Raw genomic sequence first — 12,351 nt, forward strand, 5'->3', positions numbered from 1 at the left:
AAAACATATTTAACAAAATCATGGAAGAAAACTTTCCCAACTTAAAAAAGATACGCCTACGAAGATACAAGAAGCTTACAGAACACCAAACAGACTGGATCAAAAAAAAATCCCCTTGCCACATAATAATCAAAACACTAAACATAGAGAGTAAAGAAAGAATATTAAGAGCAAAGGAAAAGGCCAAGTAACATATAAAGGCAGAGCTATCAGAATTACACCTGACTTCTCAATGGAGACAATGAAAGCCAGAAGGTCATGGTCAAGCTTTATGCAGACATTAAGAGACCACAGATGTCAGCCCAGACTACAACACCCAGCAAAACTGTCAATCACCGTAGAAGTACAAAACAAGACATTCCATAACAAAACTAGATTTCACCAATACCTAACCACAAACACAGCCCTACACCAAATACTAGAAGGAAAACTCCAACCCAAGGAAGTTGGCTACATCAACGAAAACACAGACAATTGATGGTCTTAGCAGCCAATCCCAAAGAAGGGGAAAACATACAAATTAACATCACCAACAATGAAAACTAAATTAACAGGAGATAGCAACCACAAGTCATTAATATCCCTTAATGTAAATGGACTCAACTCACCTATAAAAAGACACAGACTAACAGATTGGATACAAAAACAGAATCCCTCCTTCTTCTGCATTCAAGAAACGCCTCCCAACCTCAAAGACAGACATCATCTCAGAGTAAAGGGTTGGGAAAAAAATCTTTCAATCAAATGGACCTAAGAAACAAAATAGACTTCAAAGTAAAATCAATCAAAAGAGACAAAAAGATCATTTCATATTAGTCACAGGAAAAATCCATCAAGAGGAAATTTCAATACTGAGCATCTATGCCCCAAACACAAAGGCACCCTCATATGTAAAAGAAACACTTCTAAAGCTTAAATCAAACATGAAACCCCGCACACTAATAGTGGGAGACTTCAACACTCCCCTCACCACTGGACAGGTCAGTCAGACAATAAATGAACAGAGAAATAAGGGAACTAACATGTTATGACTCAAATGGACTTAACAGACATCTATAGAATATCCCATACAAACATAAAAAAAAAAAAAAACCTTCTTCTCAGCACCTCATGAGCCTTCTCAAAAATTGACCACATACTTGGTTAAAAAAAAAAACTCAACAAATACAAAAAAATTGGAATAACCCCACATATCTTATCAGATCACCATGACTTAAAACTAGAAGTTAACAGCAATACTAATTCCAGAAAACCCACAAACACATGGAAATTAAACAATGCTCACCTGATCATCAATGGCTCAAAAAAGAAATAAAAGGAGGGGCTGGAGAGATGGCTCAGTGGTTAAGAGCACTGACTGCTCTTCCAGAGGTCCTGAGTTCAATTCCCAACAACCACATGGTGGCTCACAGCCATCTATAATGAGACCTGGCGCCCCCTTCTGGCTTGCGGGCACACATGGAAGGAATGTTGTACACATAATAAATAAATAAATAAATATAAAAAAAAGAAATAAAAGGAAAAATTAAAGACTTCCTAAAATTCAATGAAAATGGGACACAATGAAAGCAGTGTTAAGAGGAAAGTTCATAGCACTAAATGCCTACATAAAGAAACTGAAAAAAAATCCCACACTAGTGAATTAACAGAACATTTGAAAACTTTAGAACAAAAAGAAGCAAAATCACCTAAGAGAACTAGATGGCAGGAGATAATCTGTTGCGGGAAGTCCTTCCGCTCCTCCAGCCAATAGCCGCTGAGATACCAGCCCATTGGGGCGTGCTCTCTCTCCCTTTAAAAAAGCAGCTACTTCCCTCCTCGCTCTCTCTTACTTCCTGCTCCGCTTCCGGTGACTAGACTCCCTTCCTGATTGCGCAGAGGGCTGTTGTCTGGGACGATGATCTGTAAGTTTTTTCCCCTTTAAATAAATAACCATTATATTAATCATAATTCCAAATTAGGGTGGGATTGTTTGTGACTTACGCCTTCGCCTTCATCTGGCGCCCAACGTTTGGTTTTAGGACCCCTCCTTCCCCCGCTCGGCTGCCTGCCGCCAGTTTGGCCGCGGCCTGTGCCTTGCAGCCTGTGCCTTGTGCGTGGAGCCAGCAGTTTAACATAAATCATCACGCAGGGGCTTTTCTTGCTGCAGTTCTTTATATTTTCCCTTTAGACATCTCAGGTTGACTTCAAGACCCACGCAGCCTATCGTTTGCCTCCCCACGTGGATTTAAACTCCACAGGACCGCGTAGTCTCTGCCCGCGTGGTTTGCTCTTTTCTGAGTCGTTTTCAAATCTCCCTTGCAAGCGCAGCTCTTGAGTGGCGCGAACCAGAGCATGCGGTTACCGATTGCCGAAAGCTGCAACCCCTTGGGACAACTCTGTCACATGGAGGCATACACGGCTTCGGGGTTACTCTTCTCTACCCCTGGATTCTGGGTTTATGGTTCTGTGTACGGAATTGATTTAATTACATTTACTTTGTTGAGCAACTTGAATTTCCCAGTTTTTAACAAATACTAGGCGGACACTGAAACAGGACCCCGTTTTCGTCGCGACTTGGCAACAGCGCCACCTGCTGGATAATAGGTAATATGGCAGTTTTCGTTTCCAACACGAATTTTACTGTTTTGGTTACCAAAACAATAGGTTATATTATGCAAGGTTTATATGACTATGGGGATAACTTAATTTACTGATTACTAGGTTTCAGTATTCTTTTGCATATTCTATCATTTAGGAAGAATATGGCACTCCTAAGAACCATACAATCTTTACTAGAAACTTATGCAGGTAAGGAGATTCAGGATTCAAAAGCTTTGGAATCACAGGTGCAGAATGGGGACCAAAAAATTGATACCTCAGTGAAATCACTAGAAACACATGCAGGTGAGGAGATTCAGGATTTAAGAGAGACAATAATAAAAAGACTTGAAATGATTGAAGAAATTATTGGAACTGGTGAGCAGAGTAATAAGGCACAAGGACAGGATACAATGCCACCACCAGCTATTAGAACTGGCTTACCCAGGGTTTTAGCGACATACCCTGCAATTCATTTTGACAAAGCGTCAACTTCTAAAGGCTCAAAGGAGTCAGAGAAGCTAGATGGATGCCAATAGCAATGAATGATCTGAAAGAAATTAAGCAAGCTATTGTTACTTTTGGCTTGCACTCTGCATATGTTAAGGAAATGATAAGGACTTGGGCTTCTAATGCTAGAGTTACCCCCCACGATTTCCATCAGTTAGTGTCTGCAGTTTTAGATGATGGACCTTCCTTGATGTTTGGAATCTATTTCAGAGAAGAATCCAAACATATGGAACAGCAAGGAAGAGCAAAAGGTATGGAGGTTTCCCAAGATCAAATTCTTGGTGCAGGAGAATATGCTGATCCACAGGTCCAAGCTCTTTATGATGATGAAGTACTGTGTCTATGTCACCAAGCAGCTTTAAATGCTTGGAATAGGCTACAAGATCCAGCAAAAAGGGTTGAATCATATACCAGAATTAGGCAGGGACAGAGAGAACCCTTTATTGACTTTTTGCAAAGATTAATTAAGGCTCTGGACATGGGGGTAACAGACCCAGAAGCTAGACGACTACTTCTTGAATCTCTAGCTTTTGAGAATGCAAACATAGAATGCAAAAAGATAATTGGGCCTTTAAAGTTTAGATCAGCACCTATGGATGAATGGATTCAGCATACAATGAATGTTGAGATGTTTAGCTATAATGATAAATCTTGGGTAGGAGAAGCGATTTCCAAAGCATGAGGAGACATCAAACTGCCAGGTGTTTTAATTGTGGTAAATTAGGACATCTGAAAAGGGATTGCAGGCACAGAATTTCTAGGAATAATATCTCCTCTGGGAATGACAAAAATAGGAGCCCTCAGCCTCCAGGTGTATGTAGGAGATTCGGTAAAGGCCGACATTGGTCCAACTAATGCAGGTCAACAACAGACAGACAGGGCAACCCGATATCATCGGGAAACTCCTTGAGGGGCCTCTCGCAGGCCCCCAAGCCAACAGTGGCCCAGTCATTCCCAGTCACAGTGGAGAACGTGCCTCACCAAAAAATTAAAAGCTCCAATTTCTGCTGTAAAAAGTAATACTGGTCTAAATGATGAATTAAGCATGGAGGATGAGTCAAAAAACCCAGTAGGACAGAGTAAACGTATATTTTGGCAGACTTCTATTAATGATCAAAGACCAAAGCTAAGAGTCTGTATAAATGGCACTTTTATTGAAGGCTTATTAGACACAGGTGCGGATGTAAGTATCATTACTCCAGAATCTTGGCATCCGAATTGGCCTCTTCAAGAGGTAGATGTTCAGTTCCTGGGAACTGGAACCCTATCTCGTGTAAAACAAAGAACAAGATGGGTTGAATGCATAGGGCCTGAAGGGCAAATAGGAAGACTAAGGCCATATATTGCCAATATTGCAATAAATTTATGGGGCCGTGACCTGCTACAGCAATGGAATACCCAGATTAACATTCCTGTAGTTCCAGGAACTCATAATTCTGGGAAGGATATGATGAGGTATTATGGAAAAAGGTCACCAGCCATTCAGGCTGTACAAGAACATACAGCAAATACCAAATCTTTAGAGGTACCAACAGCCCTACCTTTAAAATGGCTAACTGAAAAGCCAATATGGATCAAACAGTGGCCTCTAGCTGAAGATAAATTACAGGCATTGGAACAGCTGGTGCAAGAGCAACTAGATGCTCACCATATTGAAGAATCAACCAGCCCTTGGAATTCTCCTGTGTTTGTTGTAAAAAAGAAATCTGGTAAATGGAGAATGGTGACAAATTTAAGAGCTGTCAACAAGGTAATTCAACCTATGGGCCCACTACAATCTGGAATTCCTTTGCTTTCTCTATTACCAAAAGGATGGCCTCTTATAGTTATTGATTTGAAAGATTGTTTTTTCACTATACCATTACAAGAAAAGGATAGAGAAAAATTTGCCTTCACAGTGCCTACTTATAATAATTCTCAGCCTAATAGGAGATATCAATGGACTATCCTCCCACAGGGTATGCTCAATAGTCCTACATTGTGCCAATATTTTGTAAGTAAGCCATTGGAAATAATTCGTAAACAATTCCCCAAGTCCATAATTTATCATTACATGGATGACATTTTGTTATCTGATTCAAATAAAGATACTTTAGAAAGGATGTTTGAAGAAGTAAAGAAAGTCTTGCCTAGGTGGGGATTACAAATTGCCCCTGAAAAGATTCAAAGAGGAAATTCTATTAATTACCTAGGTTAATAGGGTTAGAGAAAATTAAAACGCAAAAGGCACAAATTAGGAGAGACCGGTTAAAGACTCTTAATGACTTCCAAAGATTGCTAGGAGACATTTCCAGTCTACTACCAGCTGTTGGGATAACACCTGATCTAATAGTTCATTTAAACAAAACCTTAGATGGTGATAAAGATTTGAATAGTCCAAGAAAACTGACAGCTGAAGCAGAAAAGGAACTGACAATGATTGAGGAAAAATTACAGGAGGCACATGTGGATAGGGTGAACCCAAATCTTAACTGCATCCTAGTCATATTGCCTTCCAGAATTTCTCCTACAGGGATTCTAATGCAGAGGGAAGATATTATTTTAGAGTGGATATTTATACCTAATAAACCAAGTAAAAAATTTAAAACTTATGTGGAAAAAGTCTCTGAATTAATTATAAAAGGTAAACTGAGACTTCGTCAACTAGCAGGTATAGACCCAGCAGAAATTATAGTGCCTTTTACTACTGAAGAAATAAAAAAATTATGGGAAGACAATGAACCGTGGCAAAGAGCTTGTGCTAATTTTTTGGGAGAAATTAATAGCAACTATCCCAAAAGTGGTAGACTTAACTTCATAAAGAGAACTTCTTGGATTCTTCCTAGAATTGTAGGTGATGCTCCAATAACTGGAGCCCGTATGTTCTATATTGATGCAAATAAATCAGGGAAAGCAGGTTATAAGTCAGATGAATTGAGTAAGGTGGAACAAAGCCCTTATAATTCTGTCCAGAAGGCAGAATTATATGCCATTCTTATGGTGCTAAGGGATTTTAAAGAACCTCTTAATATAGTTACAGATTCACAATATGCAGAGTTATCTTGCATATTGAAACCGCTGAATTTATACCAGATGACACAGAGTTGACTTCATTGTTTATCCAGGTACAAGATATAATCAGGAACAGGCTTTGTCCGATGTACATAACACACATCCGGTCCCATACAGGTCTGCCTGGTCCTCTAGCACAAGGCAATGCTGAGATTGATCAATTATTGATTGGAAGCGTGTTGCAGGCCTCAGAATTTCATAAGAAGCATCATGTCAATAGTAAAGGCCTAAAGAAAGAATTTTCCATTACATGGCAACAAGTTAAGGACGTTATAAAGAGATGTCCTACTTGTTCTTTCTATAATCAAACACCGTTGCCTGCAGGGAGTAACCCAAAGGGTACTAAGAGAAATGAAATCTGGCAGATGGATGTGTTCCACTTTATGGAATTTGGTAAATTAAAATATGTACACCACACCATAGACACGTATTCAGGTTTTCAATGGGCTACTGCCCTGAGCTCAGAAAAGGCTGATTCAGTAATCACACATCTATTGGAAGTTATGGCCATCATGGGAATACCTGCACAAATAAAGACAGACAATGGTCCAGCATATGTATTTAAGAAAATGAAACGCTTTTTTGCTTATTATAATATAAAACACATTACAGGTATACCACATAATCCCACAGGTCAGGCAGTTATAGAAAGATCAAATCATACTATAAAGGATATGCTGAACAAACAGAAAGGGACCGAAAATACCCCCAGAAATAGATTACATAATGCTTTATTGACCTTGAATTTTCTTAATGCTAATGAGAAAGGAACAACAGCAGCAGAGAGACATTGGATAATGGAAAAGTCTGCTGAACTAAATCAACCGATTTATTTCAAAGATGTGCCGACCTCTCAATGGAAGCCAGGAGATGTGCTACGTTGGGGAAGGGGTTTTGCTCTTGTTTTCACAGGAGAAAAAAAATGTGGATACCATCAAAATTAATAAAGGTTCAATTTGAAGAGTAAAAACCTCTTGGAAAGGAGAGATGACAACTCATCCACAATGATGATATTCATACAGGTGGTAAGAAAAACATATAGAATGGGGGCAGGGTTCTGTTCTTATCTCCACAGGAAAACACTCATCTTTGAAAAATTCAAGGGACCCTGGATGTTTGGATACTGACAGATGGAAAAATACCTGCCCAATAGGAACTATCAAGAAAACTGAATAGGTTGTGTAAGTAAAATGTATTAAACCATATTTCTAAATTTATAGAGCTGGTTTTGAAGTTGGACTCTAGCTCAGTCCCTCTCCAATTCCAAGCCTGTTGGTAAGAGAAAAACCCAGAGTTTCTGGAGTTTCTGTCTCATGTCAAGAGCCATGATAGGGGACAGAAAGAAATATGAGTTTAGAAAACATCTTTGCTTTTCTTCATATCTATCATACTTTTCATTGAATATATCTATCATGCCTTTCATTGAATATATATATATATGTCTATATATGACTATATGATTAATGTTTAAGTTTTTCACAATGAACAATGAGTTTTTCCTGAAGTGACATTTGAAGTTTCCAGGAAGAAGATGGGGCCCCATAACAACAACTCCACCTGGTTTATATGTCGTCATGATACTTATAGCGCTACTATAAGACCTGTTTTGGGCACCAGCTACACAAGACAGTTCCAACTTGGTTAGCTGAAACGGTGCACATCTTATACAACATTCTAGCCAGACCTGCACAAAATACTCAGAGACTATTTGCAATTTTTAAAGACATTGATCTTGAAATTTAACCATCATTTTACTTTCACAGGATCCCCCAGAAAGAACATCGCCCCCATGACAGCTGGAAGTAACTCTAGAGGACAACATCCCCTCTCCCAGTAAAGTTTGCCCTTGGGTTTAGGGACATCATTTAGGGGTTGATTATAATTGGTATACGGTTGAGGGTTGGGGAAGGAATTTTATAAGCTCAGGGATCATTTGAAAAAAAAAAAAGAGGGATAATGGGATGATGGGATAATAGATTGGTACTTGTTGGTACTTGTGAGTTATTGTTTTGAGACAAATATATTGGTATCGATTCTTATATATTGATACAAAGTGAAATTATATTGACTATTGTATGCATGCATGTTTCTACCTCTGTTTAAAAACATTTTTTATGTATTGACATATATTGTATTGATATATATATTGTATATATTTACCATATTGCAGTGTACATTTCTACCTCTGATTAAGATACTTATATATTGTTTGTGTATTGATATATATTTACCATATGTAATGTATATTTGTACATTGTTTATATTTGGAGGTCATTGTCCTCATTTGTTTCACAGTCGTTTATTGTCTTAGTCTTTAAGTTAGATAGGTATTGAGAATTATATAGATCAATAGTATTCTAAGTTTGTCATTTATAATTAGACTAATCAGGTTCTTTAGATACATAGAGATTATACTCAGTAGAGATAGATAATCTTCAACCTCTTCAAAGAGCTGTAGAAAATGGTCTTTAATCTAACTCAGAGTTTTGTGGTAGTGAGACACAATTGCTCCTGGCAACACCGCTCTATTAGAGAGAGAATGTTGAGCACCAAAGACACTCCACCTGGAGCCTTTCTTCTTGGCTGAACTGGTCTTTGGGCAAAGAAATGCCCATACCTCAACCACTGACAGAAATACAGAGTATCTGTGAATGGAAAAAACAGGACTGTCATATCCTGCCAAGACAGGGTAAGATAGTTTTGACAAATTTCTTGCCTTTGAAAATGGTATGTCAGTTATGTTAGGCCTTAGCCAAAGTTGGTTGCTTCAACGCTGCAAACGTGACCTTGGGTGATTGCCCAGGTAGCTAGTTGTCTCTGTGATTTGTTGCATGTTTTGGAAGTTGCTTGATTGCACTTCCTAATTACTCAGGTAACATTATTTCCCTTCTCAGATCTTCGATGGGGTTGAAGACTATATAAATGTAGTTACTTTCGACTCATGACTTAGCCAAGCTATTTATTATATAAGACCTAAGCTAGTTAGAATAGGATATTTGTACTTATTGTATATAATTTCATAGTAGGCTTAGAACTCTCTTACTTAAACAAAAGGGGGAGGTGTTGCGGGAGGTTCTTCCGCTCCTCCAGCCAATAGCCGCTGAGATACCAGCCCATTGGGGCATGGTCTCTCTCCCTTTGAAAAAGTGGCTACTTCCCTCCTCGCTCTCTCTTACTTCCTGCTCCGCTTCCGGCGACTAGACTCCCTTCCTGATTGCGCAGAGGGCTGTTGTCTGGGACGGTGATCTGTAAGTTTTTTCTCCTTTAAATAAATAACCATTATATTAATCATAATTCCAAACTAGGGTGGGATTGTGACTTACGCCTTCGCCTTCAATAATCAAATTGAGAACTGAAATCAACAAAATAGAAACAAAGAAAACAATACAAAGAATCAATGAGACAAAGAGTTGGTTCTTTGAAAAAATCAACAAAATAGACAAAGCCTTATCTAAATTATCCAAAAGGTAGAGAGAGAATATCCAAATTAACAAAATCAGAAATGAAAACAGGGACATAACAACAGACATGGAGGAAATACAGAGAATCATCAGGTCATATTTCGAAAACCTGTACTCCACAAGATTGGAAAACTTAAAGGAAATGGACAACTTTCTGGATAAATATTACTTACCAAAATTAAATCAAGACCAGATAAGCAAATTAAACAGACCTACAACTGCTGAAGAAATAGAAACAGTCATCAAAAGTCTCCCAACCAAAAAAGTCCAGGACCAGATGGTTTCAGCTCAGAATTCTACAAGACTTTCAAAGAAGAACTAATACCAATACTCCTCAAATTATTCCACACAATAGAAATAGAAGGAACATTGCCAAACTCTTTTTATGAGGCTACAATTGCCCTGATACCCAAACCACATAAAGACATTACTAAGAAAGAGAATTCCAGACCAATCTCACTCATGAACATTGATGCAAAAATACTAAATAAATTACTGGAAAATCACCGGGCAGTGATGACACACACACTCGGGAGGCAGAGGTAGGCAGATCTCTGTGAGTTCGAGGCCAGCCTGGTCTACAAGAGCTAGCTCCAGGACAAGGTTCAAAGCTACAGAGAAACCCTGTCTTGAAAAACCAAAAAAATAAAATAAAATATTGGCAAATCGAATCCAAGAACACATCAGAACCATCACCCACCATGATCAAGTCAGCCTCATCCCATAGATGCAGGGATGGTTCAACATATGAAAATCTGTCAATGTAATCCACCATATAAACAAGCTGAAAAATAAAAACCACATGATCATCTCACTAAATACCAAAAAGCTTTAGAAAAAATGCAACATCCCTTCATGATAAAGGTCTTGGAGAGAGCAGGGATACAAGGAACATGCCTAAACATAATAAAGGCAATATACAGCAAGCCAACAGCCAACATCAAACTAAATGGAGAGAAACTCCCAGCTATTCCACTGAAATCAGGAACAAGACACAGTTGTCATTGAGGTCCTAGCTAGAGCAATAAGACAACAAAAGGAGATCAAGAGGATACAAATCGGAAAAGAAGTCAAACTCTCACTATTTGCTGATGATATGAGAGTTTACATAAGTGATGCCAAAAATTCTACAAAGGAACTTCTACAACTCATAAACACCTTCAGTAATGTAGCAGGATAAAAGATTAACTCAAAAAAATCAGTATCCCTCTTGTACACAGATGATAAATGGACTGAGAAAGAAATCAGAGAAACATCACCCTTCACAATAGCCACAAATAGCATAAAATATCTTGGAATAACTCTAACCAAACAAGTAGAAGGCTTGTATGACAAGAACTTTAAATCTTTGAAGAAAGAAATTGAAGAAGAAAACAGAAAGTGGAAAGATATCCCATGCTCTTGGGTAGGCAGAATTAACATAGTAAAAATGGCAGTCTTACCAAAAGCATTCTGCAGATTCAATGCAATGCCCATCAAAATACCAGCAAAATTCTTTGCAGATCTCGAAAGAAAGGTACTCAACTTCATATGGAAAAGCAGAAATCCCAGGATAGCCAAAACAATCCTGTACAATAAAAGTACTTCTGGAGGCATCACAATCCCTGACTTCAAACTCTACTACAGAGCTACAGTACTGAAAACAGTCTGGTATTGGCATAAGAACAGACAGGACCACCAAAGGAACCATAATCAAAGACCTAGATTTTAATCCACACACCTTTGAACACCTGATTTTTGACAAAGAAGCAAAAATATCAAATGGAAAAAAGAAAGCATATTTAACAAATGGGGCTGGCATAACTGGATGTCAACGTGTAGAAGAATGAAAATAGATCCATATCTATTGCCATGCACAAAACTCAAGTCCAAATGGATCAAAGACCTCAACATAAAGCCAGCTACACTGAACCTCATAGAAGAGAAAGTGGGAAGTACACTTGAATGCATTGGCCCGGGAAACCACTTCCTAAATATAACCCCAGCAGCACAGACACTAAGAGAAACAATTAATAAATGGGACCTCCTGAAACTGAAAAGCTTCTGTAAAGCAAAGGATATGGTCAACAAGACAAAATGACAGCCTACAGAATGGGAAAAGATGTTCACTAACCCTACATCAGACAGAGGTCTGATCTCCAAAATATACAAATAACTCAAGAAACTGGACACCAAAAGATCCCATAATCCAATTTAAAAAAATGGAGTACAGACCTAAACAGAGAACTTTCAACAGAGGAATCTAAAATGGCTGAAAGACACTTAAGGAAATGGTCAACATCCTTAGTCATCAGAGAAATGCAAATCAAAACAACTCTGAGATTCCATCTTACACCTGAAAGAATGGCCAAGATCAAAAACACTGATGACAACTTATGCTGGAGAGGTTGTGGGGGAAAGGGAACATTTCTGCATTGCTGGTGGGAATGCCAACTGGTACAACCCCTTTGGATGTCAATGTGGCAATTTCTCAGAAAATCAGAAACAACCTTCCTCAAGACCCAGTAATACCACTTTTGGTATGCTTAATCATGCCACAAGAACATGTGCTCAACTATGTTCACAGCAGCTTTGTTTGTCACAGCCAGAACCTGGAAACAACGTAAATGCCCCTCGACAGAAAAATGGATAAGGAAAATGTGGTACATTTACACAATGGAGTACTACACAGCAGAAAAAATGATGACATCTTGAATTTTTCAGGCAAATGGATGGAGCTAGAAAACATCATTTTGAGTGAGGTAACCCA

Source organism: Chionomys nivalis, chromosome 6 (genome assembly GCF_950005125.1).
Source record: "Chionomys nivalis chromosome 6, mChiNiv1.1, whole genome shotgun sequence".
Classification (NCBI taxonomy): Eukaryota; Metazoa; Chordata; class Mammalia; order Rodentia; family Cricetidae; genus Chionomys; species Chionomys nivalis.